The 17,817-nt window shown below is 43.7% G+C and overlaps 1 non-coding gene across 1 annotated transcript; it reads right to left on the bottom strand.

The window, feature by feature from the left end:
• Positions 1-1,226: 1,226 nt before the first annotated feature.
• Positions 1,227-1,394, bottom strand: LOC125998453 (U1 spliceosomal RNA). Its single transcript, XR_007492021.1, has one exon. It is a non-coding gene; the product is annotated as a U1 spliceosomal RNA (small nuclear RNA).
• Positions 1,395-17,817: the final 16,423 nt, after the last annotated feature.

Raw genomic sequence — 17,817 nt, 5'->3', positions numbered from 1 at the left:
TGCATAGGTCCAGAAAAATGGGAAAATGGAAAAAAAAATCCTTGACCTGATTACAAAAAGGCCTCACCCCAGAAGTTTATTGGCATAAGACTGACTCTGGGTTCCAGGCATACCAGTCTGTCCAACCCAAGTCATTCTCCGGGGTCCCGGTGAAACTTGGAGGTGTCAGACTTCCTGATTTTCAAATTTATTTCAAGGTTCCACAGGATATTATGGGACCAACCTAAGAATAAACATGCAAGTAAATGAGAAAGAATTGATAGATCATAAATGAGCTCATGGGGCCAGAGGAATTGGACAGTGGGAAGGGTGATTACCTTGCACACCACTAACCCAGGTTCAAACCTGGCCTGCCATATGGTTGGCCAAGCACCACCAGGAATAATTCTTGAGTGCAGAGCCAGGAATAAGCCCTGTGCATTGCTAGGTGTGGTCTAAAAACAAAGCAACAACAAAACCAGAAATAAGCTAATGTATCTATGACCAATGAATTTTGACGAGGTTGCCAAGACAGCTCAAGGGAGATACCAAAATCTTGGGAACAAATAGTGCCTCACAATTGAATAACTACATGCTCCTGAACCTCACACCTTAGACCAAAGTTAACTCAAAATGAAAAGAGTTGAAGCCATAGACCCTTAAAAACACAGCTGTGAGCCTTCGTAATTTTGGATTAGGCCATAGTTTCAGATCAACACCTAATTCCCACGAAAACAAATAGGCAAATGGAACTTCACCAAAATTAAGTGTTTTTGGATTCAAAGGATCCCATGAGGAAAATGAAAGACAATCCAGAAAAGGAATGAAATATTTACAAATCATGTATTATAAAAGGAGCTAGTGTTCAGATTATAAAAATAGTTCCCAATAAAAAATAAATTTTATAAAAAATGATCAGATCTAAATACCCAAGCCAAAGTTAGCTACAATAAAATCAAGAGACCCAAATTATAACGAGCTATACACAAATTAGACCTGTTACACTAGCAGTCCAGGGGGCTAAGGGTGGAGATATGGGATGCATGCTGGCAACTATGGTGGAGGGAGGTCAACATTGGTGATTGGAATGGCCCATATTCACCATTATTATGTGCCTGAAATACAACTATGAAAGACTTCAAATTCACATTGGTTTCAATAAAAGCATTAAAAATTTTTTTAATCATTCAAGAGATTTGAATAGACATGCCTCCAAAGGAAAGAACTGTACAAATAGTCAACCAACAGGAAAAGTTGCTCCAGTCTTATCATTTTTTTTTTATTAAAAATTATGCAGTCGAATTTCCCACATTTGGGGAAATCGCAGGGGTCAGCACATCCGGAGTGCAATGGATAAGCCTCACCCTGAGAAAACCACCTTCGTGATCATGGTATCTCCCCTGCCAGGTAAGTATCATTTATTATTTCTAAGCAAAATGAAAAGAAACTATTAAGGTGTGCTGGTGAGGATGTGGGGAAAGTGACAACTGTGTAGATTCCTGACTGCAGTATAAAATGACTGTGGGAAGTAGTTTAAAAGGTGCTCACAAAAATAAATAAATAAATAAAAATAAATAAAAGGTTATACATACACACTCTTCTGACCCAGCTATTCCATTCCAGTGTATATATGTCGCCTAGAAAATTTGAAAACATGAATTCACACCAAAGTTTGTGCACCAGTATTCATAAGTATTCGAAAAGTATTTGAATTTTGTGTATTCAAAACGCAGGATCCACCTAAACTTCCATAAACTTTTGGATGGATAAACAGTTTATACATATATAAAGATTTCTTACTTTTCTTATTTTATTTATGTATTTGTTCTTTTTTGAAACATACCAGGGGTATTTAGGGATTACTCTTAGCTCTGTTCTCAGGATTCATTCCTGATGTGGCTCAGGAGACCATATGGGATGCTGAGAATTGAACCCAGGTCAACTGTTTGCAAGGCAAGAACCCTATTCACTGTTCCATTGCTTCAACTTCTCTATATAAAATGTTTACATATTCAAACATATATATATATCTTAAACTGAATAATATTATGTAATATTATTCAACCAAAACCAAGAGAAACACTGATACAAGCCACAGGCAAGAGTGACCTTTGATATGCCACGTAAGGACCAGGGAGAGAGTTCAAAACACTAGAGCATGCGTCTGGCATACACAGAGTTCTGGATTTGAATCCCTAGCCCTCTATGGTCTCATGAGCACCACTGGGACCCCAAACAAAACTAACTGCAAAGGAAAGATTATGCAGGCTGACAGAGCAGACACCCAAGTCACAGAGTTCTGGATTCTCTTGAGTGCAATGGCCAAAGGGGTCAGCTACAGAGATTAACAATGAACTTTAATGGAGTATCTTTAGGGGGAGATAATGACTTTATAGGGGATGGGCCAGGTCAAGAGCAAAAGTCTGTGTCAATAGTAAAATAATTCAAACCCAACACTGAACACACTTTGTCTATTTTTGGAGAACCACACCAAAACCAAACCAAACTTGGTTTACTCCAAGTCAGTGCTGGGGGACCCTGTTTGGTGTCAGGGATTAAATCTAGGTTGGTCTCGGGTTTAACCCTTGTACTAACTCTGGAGTTCCTATTTGACATTTTTAATGGCACACTTTAAATGATGACTTTTATGACATATGAGTCACACCCCAACTTTTAAAGAATCGATAACAAAAAAAAAAAATCTATAAGGAGAATAAGACCAAAAGTGCACAAGAAAGCTGAGACAGAGCCAGGACACACCTAAAGAAGAGAATCAGGACTTCTCAGACATTAGGATGTGTTAGAAAATAGGGCTGAAGCAGGACCCTGAAGTGAGAGTATTGCCCTAGCATGCATATTTCCCTTTTCTGTTGGGCCGCCGTGCAATCGGCAGCAATGACATTCCGCGAATGTCTGTGAGCCTCTTCTTGCAGGGACCCACAAAGTAATCCATCATCCCGTCAGGGGTGTACAGGGCTGAAGGCAAAGCCGACAGGACAGACAGTAGCTGCAAGCAGCTGGTTCTTAGCACAGGGCCACAGGCTTCCTACAGGGGAACTCAGGGTGCTGGGAAGCTGTCAGATCGCAGCTCCTCTGCTGGTCTCCTGGATCAGAAACCTAAGTGATTGGTCTCCATGTCCACAGTCTGTGTGGTTGTGCTGTGAAAGTTGACTGTGTTAGCTATGTCCTAGTCAAGGTTAAGGCTGCTTGAGGTGCCAACATTCCCACTGCTCCTCTGGAGATAGGACAGAGACAGGAGCTGACCAGGATTTCCTTGAGAAGCAAAGCATGATGCTATGGATTTTTCCTAGCCGGTGGAAGTTTCTTTTAAACAGGACAAAGACAGGGGTCAGAGAGATAGCACAGTCGTAGGGATTTGCCTTCCATGGGGCAATCAAGGATGGACCTTGGTTCAATCCCCGGCATCCCATATGGTCCCCAAATTAGGAGTGATTTCTGCGTGCATAGCCAGGACTAACCCCTGAGCATCACTGGGTGTGGGTCTCCCAAAAAATCCTTAAAAGAAAACCAAACGGGGCAAAGACAAAGAAGAGGGGCATTTTATTCCTGGTTTTCATATCCCATATTCCCTTGGCCCAAATGTTGATGGTTGGGAGAGTTCTAGTAACTTCACATAAATGTCTTATATCATTGGATTCAGCCTAATCACCTGCAGAGACCTGAATACCAAATATCTAGTGTTAACATACAGGAAGACACCCACCACCAAAGTCACAGTGTCCCCTGAAAGAGACTCTTGTGTGTGGGGAGCCTAGCTGATGAAACCTGGGACATAGGACACCTCAGTAATTCCTAATCTGGTCACCCACGTGACCAAAAGGCCCATGCCTTGAGAACAAAGGAAATAGACAAAAATAAAGTAATTCAGAGCAGCCCAATATATCCAGCCAGAAAGAAAAATATAGAGTTTGCCTTTGTGTTAGCAAACATTATTAAGAACTCTGTTTGAATCTTATGCCTTTTAGTAAAACGTGCTCAGGTCTACCTCTTTGCCCCTCCCTATTACCTGCCCCAGTTTATGCTAATGAATGCTTGTAACTGTGATTGGTGTAAAATTTGTAACACCCCTGACGTGTTTCAGCCCTTAAAAGCTGATCCCCCAACAATAAACTTCCCTTTTTGAACAGCATGCGTTGTCTTGAAGGCTTCTGTTACTAATTTCTCTAGTTCTTCTTTACAGGTCGGTTCTGCTCGAGTGAACCCACTAATAACTAGCAACCTTCATTTCCACACCCCCGAGGGTCGGGGGACTCCCACGAAAGTTGCACTTGTGCTTATTTTCCCACCCCCTGCTTTGGGAACCCCAAAGTGCTCACCAAATCTAGGAGTTAGAGGTGTGTTTTTTTTTTTATTGAGTCATCAGTAATTACAAATTATTTATAATTGAGTTTTGGGCATACAATGGACCACACACCAATCCCTTCACCAGTTTCCACTTCATTTGATCAATGCCCCAGTCTTCCTTCTTCCCTAACTAGAATATAATTTTAAGGGTTACGTATTCATTTATAATAATTGTACTCTGATCTCTTTAGTTTTAAAAACATCAGAGGGGCTGGAGTGATAGTACCACAGGTAGGGTGCTTTTCTTGCTTATGACTGGCAGGTTTGATCCCTGGCATCCCATATAGTCTTCCAAGTACCACCAGGAGTAGTTCTCAGTGTAGAGCCAGAAGTAACCCTTGACCCCAAAGTAAAAACAAAACAAAAAGCATCAGAAAATGCAATGCCTGCTTTGTATTTGAGAAATTTTTAAATCTCTCTCTTTTATTTTAACTTTATTATTGATTGATTTATTGATTGGTTTGGGGGCCACACCCAGCGGTGCTTAGGGGTTACTCTTGGCTATGAGCTCAGAAATCACTCCTGGCAGGTCAAGAGATCATATGGGAAGCTGGGAATCAAACCGAATCCCTCCATGGTCAGCCACATGCAAGGCAAATGCCCTACCACTGTGCTATCTCTCCAGCCTCTTCAAATCTCTTACGATTTGTGTCAAGACTTAGCAAGCAGTATTCCCAGATTTTTTGCCAGTGGATTCTTTTTCTATATGAACAGACTATACAATAGAATGCTCTTTAAAGCAGTTAAATTTGTTAACTTTGTTTTATTAAATTAAAAAAAACTTTTATTAAGTTATTTTGAGTTTGGGGGCCACAGCTGGGTGTGCTCAGGATTTACTTCTGGCTCTGTGCTCAGAATTTACCCATAGTGAAGGTGATATGGGATGTTGGGTATCAAAACTCTGTTGGCCACATTCAAGGTAAATGCCTTGCCACTGTACCTCTCCAGTCCCTAGTTAAAAATTATTTATAACATACAAATGAGAGAGAGAAAAAGAGTCTTACCAAGGTCATATCCAACCTCTCAATAATGATTTTATTTTATTTTACTTTTTGAGCCACAGCTGGCAATGCTCTGTGATTCCTCCTGACTCTTCACTCAGGAATTATTCTTGGTGGTACCCGGGCACCATATGGGATGCTGAGGACCAATCTCAGGTCAGCCATATGCAAAGGCAAACACCCTACATTACTATCACTCTAGCCTCAATCTCTCACCAATAAAAACCTCCACCCTAAGGGTACCCACACAGATCAATGATTTTTCTGACGTCAAATTATTCCAAAGTCTACTTGAAGCAGAGTTTAATTTGATAATTTTACAACAATCTTGAATGAAAATTCTAATGATTTGGGCCCGGAGAGATAGCACAGCGGCGTTTGCCTTGCAAGCAGCCAATCCAGGACCAAAGGCGGTTGGTTCGAATCCCGGTGTCCCATATGGTCCCCCGTGCCTGCCAGGAGCTATTTCTTAGCAGACAGACAGGAGTAACCCCTGAGCACCACCGGGTGTGACTCAAAAACAAAACAAAACAAAACAAAAAAAAAAAAAAAAAGAAAGAAAATTCTAATGATTTAACAAAAAGATAAAGTCTGGCTGAAAAGCAGCTTTTAAACATCCATAAGTAGGCCAGGATGGACTTAGTGCTCAAATGCATCCCTTGTATTTGGAAGACCCTAGGTTTGCTTTCTGGCATTGAACAAAAAATTGTGTGTGTTTTTGTTTTGTTTTGTTTTGTTTTGTTTTGGGGCCACACCCGGTGATGCTCAGGGATTACACCTGGCTATACACTCAGAAATCTCTCCTACCTTGGGGGGCCATATGGGACCTTCCTTCCCTCCTTCCCTCCTTCTCTCCCTCCCTCCTTCCTTCCCTCCCTCCCTCCCTCCCTTCCTTCCTTCCTTTTTCCTTCCTTCCTTCCTTTTTCCTTCCCTCCTTCCCTCCCTCCCTTCCTTCTTTTCTTCCTTCCTTCCTTCCTCTTCCTTCCTTCCTTCCTCTTCCTTCCTTCCTTCCTCTTCCTTCCTTCCTTACCCTTCCTTCCTTCCTTTCTTCCTTCCTTCCTTTTTTCTTCCTTCTTTCCTTTTTCCTTCCCTCCTTCCCTCCCTCCCTCCCTTTCTTCCTTCTTTCCTTCCTTCCTTCCTTTCTCTTCCTCCCTTTCTCCCTTCCTTCCTTCCTTCCTTTCTCTTCCTCCCTTCCTCCCTTCCTCCCTTCCTCCCTTCCTTCCTTCCTTCCTTCCTTCCTTCCTTCCTTCCTTCCTTCCTTCCTTCCTTCCTTCCTTCCTTCCTTCCTTCCTTCCTTCCTCGATGCTCAGGCCTTATTCCATGTTCAGGAGTCAACTGTAGCAGTGCTCAGGAACCATACACAGTGCCAAAATTTAAACTGGGGTCCCCATGTGCAAAGCAAGTGCCCTGCCTTTGTACTATTTCTCTGCTTCCATTCCTTGTCCTTTTCTTATTAATTTTTTGGGTCATACCCAGCAATGCTGAAGGGTTATACCTGGTTCTGTACTCTGGTGGTTCTTAGTGTACCATTTGGGTTGCTGGGAATCAAATCCAGATCTGGCACTTTACCAGCTATAGTCTTCAATCTGGTTCTTTATAATTCTCACCACTAATCACAATGATGACACTTCCTCCTTTGTGGGTGCTTCCAGCCAGGTTAAGAACTTAGACCTCTTTTGTTGTTGTTGTTGTTGTTGTTTGATATTGGGCCACACTCAGGGGTTACTCCTGGCTATGTGCTCAGAAATTTCTCCTGGCTTGGAGGACCATATGGGACATTGGGGAATCAAACCCTGGTCCATTCTGGGTCAGTTTCATGCAAGGCAAATACTCTACCACCTGCGTCACCGCTCTGGCCCCGTAGAACTCACTTTTGAGAAAAACAACTCTTCTTATTTCTCTTTTTTTGCAGATGAGTAACCGACTCCAAAGCCCATCAGTCCAGTCAGGTTCAGGTTGCAAGTGAATTTGAACCTTGGTCCCATCTGATTTCCATCAAGCTCTGTATGGATCAGAGCACCAAGCATGGGGCAGGTGATGGCAATGCCATTTCCCAAATATCAGTGCAAGGAAGATTTGCTGTACATCTAAATTCCAAGCTCATCTCCTGCAAATGCAAATGGTCTGTGGTTGTGGAGGGAGACAGAAAGACTAGTTGATCTCTCAGCCACAGCCACACCTCTGGGTGGTCTTTCTTATAAGTTCTGTGGTGAAAGAAGTAGTGAAGGGCAGGTTTTTTCCCATGGAATCCAGGATTGGGACAGAAAGAAAGACATCTGTCCCCGATAACAGTGTCCTGAACTCAGTCACTCAAGTCTGCCAGTCAGCCCTAAGGCACTTCCCCCAACCCCACACCTACTGGATTCCACTGTCCCGTGGTCCAAGTGGGGACCTGCTCTGTCACCAGCTCAAGGTGCCCCATTTCTGCCCTCTCTGTCATGGACAATGTTAAAACATCCCAGCCCAGGAATTATCAAGTCTCCAGAGCAGTAGATGGCAAGTTCAGGCTCCTAAGTCCTCTGATCTGGGCCCCTTTGCAGTTTTATTTCCAGAATCTCCCCCCAAAGTGGTTGTTACCAGACCCAGTGGTCCACTCACTTCCTCTTCCTTTACTCACAGTCCTATGAAGTCAGACCATTTCCATCTCCACCTTGTAGAGCAGAAAACTGTGGCTCAGAGATGTCAGGTGGCTTGCCCTGGGATTGGAGAGAACTAAGGGCCCCTGCTGTTGAGTATAAAGATGCCCAATACACTCACATGGCCCCTTCCTTCTTTGCTTCCTTCCTCCCAGGCCCATGGGGAACCCAAAAGAAATCTGTTGCTTCAGAGAACAAGCCAGAGCCACCAGGGGAAGGAAGAATATGAGAAAATGTCTCTCTTTGTTTCACTATTTCTGTTCTGGAGTGTTGTATTAATTATTAATTATAAAATCCTAGTCATGGATGGATGGATGGATGGATGGATGGATGGATGGATGGATGGATGATGGATGGACAGTGAAGCCTTTCTCTTCCAGTCCCGGACTCTGCAGCCCCTATGGCTAAAATAGTCGAAGGCAGAAAATGGAGGCCTGTCTTGAAATTTTTGTTGTTGTTGCTATTTTTGTTTTTGGGTCACACCTGGCAATGCTCAGGAGTTACTCCTGGCTCTACGCTCAGAAATTGCTCCTGGTAGGCTCGGGGGACCATATGGAATGCTGGGATTTGAACCACTGTCCTGCATGCAAGGCAAACACCTTACGTCCATGCTATCTCTCTGGCCCCCTTAAAATTATTTTTCTTAACCAGTGAAGATGTGTCTCCCAATCCTTTGGCCCCATAGGGAAAGAATCGGTGTGCAGATCAGAAGGAAGTGAGGAGACTGTCAGGTAGACTAGAGTCACAGCCTCAAGCAACACAGCCAGTGCCAGTTATAGGATATGCCCAGTGAATCTGGGGGGCCTCTGCTCCCCATTCTCAGAAAATTACCTTCTCTCTCCCTAGCTTGCTTCAGAAATGTGGTGCAGTCCTGCTAGAATTCCCAAGGCACTCTACTCACCTGGGACCCCAGAGAGGGCGCTATAGAGTTGGGGATCAGTGGTGACCTGCTAGCAAGAAGCCCAGGACTTGCTTGACTTGAAAAGGTGCTTTCCTGGACAGTGGGTTGGGGTTCTGGGTGGGGCTCAGGGTGATGACCCAGAGGTGTGGGAAGCTGAGCAACCTAGGCCAGGTGCTAGTTCTAGACTCTTGGCACACAGCAGGGAACCTCAACAGCTTTGTAGGGAAGATAGTGAGGGGTAAAGTCAAGGAAAGTTATAAGATGGTCAGCAAAGAAAAGGGAAGGAGGTTTGGAGGATGGACATGCGGGAGGGACGGTTTCCTCAGAAGGAACTTCTGATCAGGACCTAAAATGGGGGAGAAAGCAGGTTGCTGGAAGATCTCCAAGAGGAAAAAGATCCAATGCAAAGACATGTACAAAGGCATAAACCTTAAACAGATTTGTGTCAAGAGCCTGGGGCAGACCTCTGCAGAGAACCTGGGGCAGACTTGTGCAAAGGACCTGGGACAAATATGCAGAGACTCTGGGACAGGCATGTATAATGGCCTTGGGCCAGGCATCTGCAAAGGCCCTGGGGCAGGCACCAGCCAAGTGTGTGCTCAAAAACAACGCCAGGGCAAGGGGTGAGGGGGTGAAGCGAGCAACTACAGAGCAGGTGCTTGATGACAGAGGCCTTCAGATCCTCGAGAAGGCTTGTCTGTCTCTGAAAAAAGATGGGAGCCACAGGAGAGGAACCACACTACCACTCAAGAGTTCAGCATCTGCCTCTGGCTGCCTGAGGAGAAATGGATTATAGGGAAGAAGGGGCGCTGATCCCAGCCCTCATGTCAGCTCCTGCGGACCCAGCCCCCCTGCACCCCAGCCTGGAGAGCTTTCACTGTTCACTCTACAGGCCCTGCCAGCTTCCCTCACCTACCCCCCACACCCCGATGAGGGCCCAGGCTAGCGGAAAGAGACATTCAGAAAGCGCCAACCCTACAATTACTGTAAGATGGATTCTTCTTTCTGACAGGGTGCTGGAGACACGGAGCCTGTTATTACCAGCGCCTAATTACAGCGTCTCCGGCTGCAGCGCTCCTTGCGAGAGAAATACCAGCGGCCTGCAAAGCGGGGCTAATTGTTTTCCCTCTCCCTCCTTCTGTCAGAAGCACTCAATCTGCCTGGAATAATTATACCTCCCCTCCCTAGAGGCTCGAGACTGGCTTCACCTTCTCTTGGGGCTGGGGACCAGGCTCCCTGAATCCAAAGGGGACACTGATTTCAGGGGTCTTGTACTGACTGCCCTGTTAGGGGCCAACCAGGATCCTGCAGAGTGACTCTCATTTACTACCATGCAGACGAAGCCTGTTTGCTGCCTGTAAGGGGTCCCCTGTGACTCCCATGGGGCTGAAGGGGTGCTCCAGGGCTGGCTGATGCCTGATGCCATACATAGAAGTCCTAATGAAGGTGGTGCATACCCCTTGCTGGACAGACACTTTTCAGTAAATGCCCACAAGTAACTGGCAATCTCGGGCCAGTAAGTGAGTGGAATGAATGGTTTCCTTTTAGCTAAAGTACCAGGAAAAAGAAAAGTTGTGTTTATAGGATGGGGCCAGCAGCTGTCCTGGGGATGGTCACACAGTGTAGCAGGTGCCACTCACATAGATAGTGATGACTTCCTAGAAGCCATGGATTTTCTGGGGATCAAGAACAAGTGAGCTCAGGCTCCCAAATACTGGGTTTCCTGTGTAAGGTGACATCTAGGGGTCTTAACGGCATAGGGTTTCCCCAATCTCTTCTTCCATGGCTCCTGGGGACATCTGAATGTGCTCACAACAGTGACACTGCCCAGTACATATGGCCACTGCCTTGAAGACACAACAGGGCAGACTCAAGTCCACCTGTTCCCTCTCATCTCTGGCCCATTCTACCCTGACCTCTGTCTGATCTTGTGTCCAGAGTATGGGGACTGACTTGTGGGTTCTTTTAAGAGATTCTACCAAATTTCCACTTATTTAAGTGAAACTGTGAGTAGGGAAAGAGCTAGTCTGGTAGGAAAGACCTTGCCGGTAGCTGATCTGGATTTTTTCCCTGGCATCATCATATATGGTCCTTCTAGGAAAGATCCCTGATCATTCAATAATCTCTCCTGCAGAGCCAGGAGGAAGCCCTGAGCACCTCGGGGTGTGGTTCATGACCAAAACAAGAAATCTAAGGATGGCATGGACACAGCAGCCATGGGGAGGGGTTGCTCAAGTTGGCCACACTCAGGGGCTTCCTGCCTGGGTCCTGATCCACGCTAAGAACTACTATGCTGATGATTCTTTGCTGTTACCCAGCCAGGGATGCTCGGGCATGACCCAGGGCCAGCTCTTTGATACTCTCTGCAAAGACCTTGTGCCTCAGTTTCCCCTGAAGAGAAGGGCCTTGCCCTCACAGCCCTCCCATCTCTGGCTTAAATGTAAGGCATCTTACATCTGGGTGCCCTACCAGGTGCCACCCCTAAGTAAGATGTCAGGACATGGGGTGCAGTTAAGTTGATGTGCTAATGAGGGGTCCCCTGACAGCCCGCAGACCTGACATGTCTATTTCAGGAAGTGGAACATCTGGTGCCGACCCTGGGCTTCTCCTCAGCACCATCTGCCTGGCCCTAGTGCTGGCCAGCCACGTCTGCGCCTGACAGATTGCTCCTCTGATATCTTTATTATTGCTTTGAAATGAAGCCATAGTGACTCCTGACCCACTACCCTTTGCCGGAGAAATGCTCCCTGCAGGGCGTTCCGATGTCAGCCGGGTTAAAGATGTGACACCACAGGCAGTTCCTGGCCAGAAGTTTCTCCTGTCACTTGGATGTCTCCATAAATAATGCCTAGCCTCTTGAAAAAGGCTCAGGACTGGGAGTTGCAGGTGCTTCCACTCTTCCTGCTAGAGGCCAATTAGTTCCTAAGGCAAGTTCAGAGAACAGGATTTCCGGCAAAAGCCATCAAAAAGTGAATTCATATTCCAGGGTGCACACACATGCAGGGCATGGAGGTGGAATTTTATCCTCTCCCCCCTTTTCTACACAGACGCTCTTCACTGTCTTTCTTTGACTTGTTCACTCACTCATTCCAGAGCATTCTAAGGCTAAATGACCTGGCTTGGAGATAAAATAAATGATAGAAATGGAAGAGGAGAGATGTGTTATCTATTCAAAACCTTTGAAACTTAAAAATCAAACATAGTATGTGGGTATTGTTTGCATTTTGATTTGATTGTATCAGTGGTGGGAAAAAAAAAAACCACTTCATTCAATTCAAGTTAGAAAATACTCTGGTTGGAGAGACAGTACAGTGGGTATGCACTTGCCTTACATGCGGCTGACGTGGGTTCAATCCCCAGCATCCCATATGGTCCCCAGAGCACTGCCAGGAGTGATTCCCGAGTACAGAGCCAGGTGTAAGCTCTGAGCATCACCAGGTGTTGCTAAAAAAAAGAAAAAAAGTCTTCCATAATTTTTGAATACATGATGGTTTTGTGGTACTTAAAAATATCCTTCTCAAGGAAAGAGAAATAGTATAGCAAGTAAGGCATTTGTCTTGCGTGCAGCCAACCTGGCTTCAATCCCCAACAACCAAGAGTGTTTCCTGAGTTCATATTCAGGAGTTAACCCCTGAGCACCATTGGGTATAGCCCAAAGGCCAAAAAATATATCTACTTAAATCTATATCTACATCTATATCTATCTACATATATTTGTATATATATATGTATATATATCTGTAACTACATATATCTCCTTCTCTGGGGCTGCAGAGATAACAAGTAGGGCATTTGCCTTGAATGCTAGGACCTGAGTTTGATCACTGGCACCTCATATGGTCCAGCAAGTCCCACCAGGAATAACGAGAAACCCCTGACCACAGTCCAGAGTAAGCCTTGAGCACTGTCAGTGTGATGGCAAATGAATAAATAAATAAATAAATAAAAATAAAAAATAAAAAGATTCTTACCTGTGAATTTTGGATTTCCTTCAAATTATTTTAGGCAGTTCCCCTGCAAGTCACACACATGTCACACAGGCACACATACATGTACAAGCACACAGAGTGGGGAGCTAGCACCAAAGATTGGAGCCCACATTTTGCCTATCTAGTCAGATCAAGTATAACTGAGTATGGACCCGGTTCTCTAAAACACTTCTGGGAAAACCACACCCTCCCTCACCAAAAAGAAAAATGAGCTAGGTTTTTTTGGGTGGGGGGGATGATAATTTGAGAGCCACACAAGTAGTCCTCAGAGGCTATTCTTGGTTCTATGCTCAGAAGTGACCCCTGGCAGTGCTCAGAGGACCAGATATGGCACTGGAGATTGAAACAAGGTCAGTTGCATGCAAGATAAATATCTTACCTCTTGTACCTTCTCTCTAACCCATCAATAGAGTTTTATAGTGATGGATCCTAGGCACAAGTACAGGACTATAAGCTATTTTATGATAAATAGGCCATGCTCTCTAATTCTCAAAACTTTTTTTCCTTTTGTATTTAATTTTTTTGACCACTCTCAGCAAGACTTGGGGTTTACTCCTGGCTCTGTACTTAGGGATCCTTCCTGGTGGGGCTCATAGGATCCTATGTGGTGCTGAAATTGAATCTGAATCAAGTGCATGCAAGGCAAACACTCTACCTGCTGTATGTACTAACTCTCCAGCTCTTGTCTGAGAATGCTTTAAATGTTTGTAATAAGAAAGATGTATGTATCTATATAAAATCTATATAAAAAACCAACCAATATAGATCAACATATCAACAACACATATCAACCAACAAATAGTATCAACAGTCTGAGCTCTGGCTATGGAAGTTCAATGGAGCTTGCTATGTGCTCATGAAAGACTTCTTCCTGTAGCCCATTTTCTATGTCACCCCAGTGCTTTTGGGGTGAGTATTTTCACCTCCTCTGAACAGGGGAGGAACTGAGTGTGAGAGAGAGGCAGTCAGGTTATAAATGACAGTTGTGGGGCAGAGGCTATGCTATGTATTCTTGGAGTCTGAGGCCATCCCTTGATGGACAAGAGTATATAATAGAACCCTCAATACCATATGTGTCATATAATTACCAATGCTATTACATACTAAATGACACAACGCACTTATGATATACAACTTGTAGTTATAATGCATAAATATAATTTAATATATTTGATATAGTGTTAGAGTGGATATGATGTCCATTATTTGTATTACAGTTTTTATACTTGTGAGTAACAACCTTAGGGAGATGTGTACATTGTACATATATGTTTTGCATGTGTTTTTGTGTTTGGGGGCCACACCTGGTGGTACTCAGAGGTTACTCCTGCCTCTATAACCCTCCATTGGAAAACCCAACAGTCTGCTCATTCCCACCATCTTCCTGGCAAAAAAACTACCCAGTTCCTCCACCAAGCTCCAAATTAAAACAATGGCTGCCGATATTTCCCAAGGCTCCTACCTCTGTGGCATTCTCAAAAAGGGGTGTAGATGAAGGACAGATTCCTCTTTCTTCATAAACTCTAGTAGCCCAACACCACCCATTATACCCTCCAACAGAAATGGCCCAGCTGTGCAATTTAACCTTATCAAACTACAAAGCCACCAAATTTCTTCCAGATCTGTAGATCCTGGAATCTTGAGGTGTGGAGTACAAGATCATACCTCAAGTTTTTATAATAGTGTCAGCCCAGTAATACCACAAGAACTCTGATAGGGAAGTCACATAGTATTCTACCAACTTTAATGAGCCTAAATAGTAACATGGAAGACTCAATTTGCACCAACCACACAGCCCACTCAATCCTTAGGCACTGACTTTAGCAACACCATGGAGATATATAATATTTTACAATATAAGAATTGGTTCAAATTGACCCTTGTTGATCTAAGTTTTGATAATTCCATTTGCCTTTGTGTTATAACAAGCAATCGGAGTAAATTTGGTTGTGTATGCATGGAGGCAGGCAACGAGAGGAGGGATTGGGAGCTTTGGTGAAGGGAAGGTAACGCTGGTGGTGGGATTAGTGTTTGAACATTAATACCTAAAACTACTATATTATGAACAACTTGGGAAATCATGATGTTATAAAAATACTAAAAGAATATACCATGTAGGTGGTTTTAATGTTTACAGATGTCAAAAATACAGCACTAATATAATTTAAAAGGAGAAAGGGAAATCAGAGCTACAGAAGTAACATTTCTATTCCTCACTGGAATTTAGTCAGTGCAAATCTGAACAGATTCTGAAATGTTAACATGCCATTTAAAGCCCTGGAGCAACCACTAAGGAAATGATTTTAAAACATAGTTTTTGAAAAGGATTAAAGACATGTAAATGTTACATTAGAAAGTACTCATATAATGTAAAAAAAGAAGAAGAAAGAAGACATTAAAAAAAAGAAGAAGAAAGAAAATGTAAAAAGATTATAATAAAGGGCTGGAGGTAGAAAAGGGCTTAGTTCTAGGCCTTCCATGTGGTCAATCTTGGTTTGATCCCCAGACCACAGGGTCCCTTGAACATAGCTGGGTAGAGCCCTGGAAATCACTATAGGTGACACAGGGCCTAATAGCTCCACATCCTTTGGTGCTTACCTCCAATTACTGACCTGGTTGACTGAGAGTCTTCAGGAAGAGCCATGTGGGAATCCTCCCATCCCCCAAAAAGAATGCAACCAAGGAGCCTTAGAGAAGCAAAAAAGTCAAATAGAAAACAGAAAAGTCAGGTTCAAGTGGCAGATGTAAATCCAACTATGTCAGTAAAGATACGGGATGTTATTCTTTCAGATAGTTCAACCAAAACGCAGAGATGCCCAAACTATTTTTTTAAAAGCTGAGATCCAACTTTAGCCAATGGACAGAAAAAGCACTTGAGAGAGAGAAAGTGAGAGAGAGAGAGTGAGAGAGAGAGAATGAGAGAGAGAGAGAGAGAGAGAGAGAGAGAGAGAGAGAGAGGGAGGGAGGGAGGGAGGGAGGGAGAGAGGGAGGGAGGGAGGGAGAGGCCAATGGCTAATGGATTGGATGGAAAAGATGTGAGCAACCTCCACAAGAAAACTCGCATGACTATACCAAAACCTGCCAAAATTAAACTGAAAACAAAAACTATACTAGAGGGGTTGGTCCAGTATAGCATTTTGGATGCTTGCCTTGCACATATTTCGCCCAGATTCTAATCCTTACGCCCTCTAAGTTTACCCCAAACTCTTCCAGGTGTGAGCTTTGAATACATCAGGTAAAAACCAAGAAAAAGTTACTGGAAATAATTTTTTTGGAAGGAAGGTGAACATTCAGCGGTGCTCAGGCTTACTTCTGGCTCTCTCCTACCAGATTCAAGGATGCCCTGGATCATAGGGATACCAGAGCTCAAACCCAGGTTGGATGTATGTAAGGCAAAAGCACCCTACCCACTATACTATCACCTCAGCTCTCAGAGTTATATTTTAAGTTCAGTACACCAGAATGCTCTAACAATTATAAACATGTGCGACCTGAACAATAGAGTCAAATTACATGACGAAAACTATGACAGTCCAGAAAGAAATTCATGATAATGTAACACTCACAATTGGAAATTGCAGTTTCCTATTTTAGCGAAGGATGCAACTAGTCAGGAAATGAAAAAAAAAGGAAATAAATGACTTGAGCAACACAGTAATCCAGCTAGACCCAACAGACATCTGTTGGTCTCGCCACTCAACAATAGCAAATACACTTTCTTGTCAAACACGCAGGAGATGTTCTTTGGCATAGATAATGTTATATCACAAAACGAAAGCCCATTCATTTCAAAGGAGAGAAAGAATGCCCGTATACACTATGCTTGCCAACTACAAAGAACTGAAATTGAGCTATCAGTAAAGAGGAAAAAAAATTGAGAAGATCACAAATATGTGAAAAATAAACCATAGATTCCTTAACATAATTCCAATAAGTCAACGGGAAAATTAGAAAATACTTTGAATGAAACAAAAGCATTTCCAGTGAATTAAATCAAAGGCACTTCACCTCTTAATAGCTGAGACACCCACCAACATTGCTTAGAAGAAAAGGTGAGATGTTTAGATTGAAGACCTACTATAAATACTTGGAGTTAAAAAGAGGAGGCTGGAGAGATAGTATAAAGGTAAGACATTTGCCTTGCCTGTAGAATGTCTGTAGTTTAAATCCCGGCATCCCATATGGTCCCCTGAGCCTGCCAGGAGCGATTTCTGAGCATAGAGCCAGGAGTAAACCTTGCCCTGAGTAGCACTGGATATGGCCTCTCCAAACAAAATAAATGAAAACACTTTTCTGAAATGTAAAGAATAAAAATTAGTAGTCAATAAACTGATCTACTTGAGCACATTGGAAAAAGAGGACAATCAAGAGTAAAAGCTGGGGGCCAGGCGGTGGCGCTAGAGGTAAGGTGCCTGCCTTGCCTGTGCTAGCCTTGGATGGACCGTGGTTCGATCCCCCGGTGTCCCATATGGTCCCCCAAGCCAGGAGCGACTTCTGAGAGCATAGCCAGGAGTAACCCCTGAGAGTCACCGGGTGTGGCCCAAAAACCAAAAAAAAAAAAAAAAAGAGTAAAAGCAAGGGGTCAGAGCAGTAGGGCATTTGCCTTGCATGCAGCCAACCCAGAACAGACAGTGGTTCAAATCTCAGGTCCCCCTGAGCCTGCCAGGAGTGATTTCTGAGTGCAGAGCCAGGAGTAACACCTGAGAGCTGCCAGGTGTGACCCCCCAAAAACAAAACAAAACAAAACAAAAAAGTTAAAGCAAGCTTTCTTCTGATTGGCAGTACTTTTTTTTTTTGAGTGGGGGGCACAACTGTGGTGCTCAAGGCTTATTCTTTTTTTTTTAATTTTTTATTTTTAATTATGAGAACAAAGATGCAAAGAAAGAGGACAAGGTAAAGTTACAGTGGAAGGACAATCACCCATAACATAATTCTCAGAAGTTCCC

The sequence above is a fragment of the Suncus etruscus genome, chromosome 20, assembly GCF_024139225.1.
Source record: "Suncus etruscus isolate mSunEtr1 chromosome 20, mSunEtr1.pri.cur, whole genome shotgun sequence".
Lineage (NCBI taxonomy): Eukaryota > Metazoa > Chordata > Mammalia > Eulipotyphla > Soricidae > Suncus > Suncus etruscus.
The sequence above is the reverse complement of the archived record's forward strand: the minus strand, read 5'-3'. Positions and strand labels throughout refer to the sequence as shown.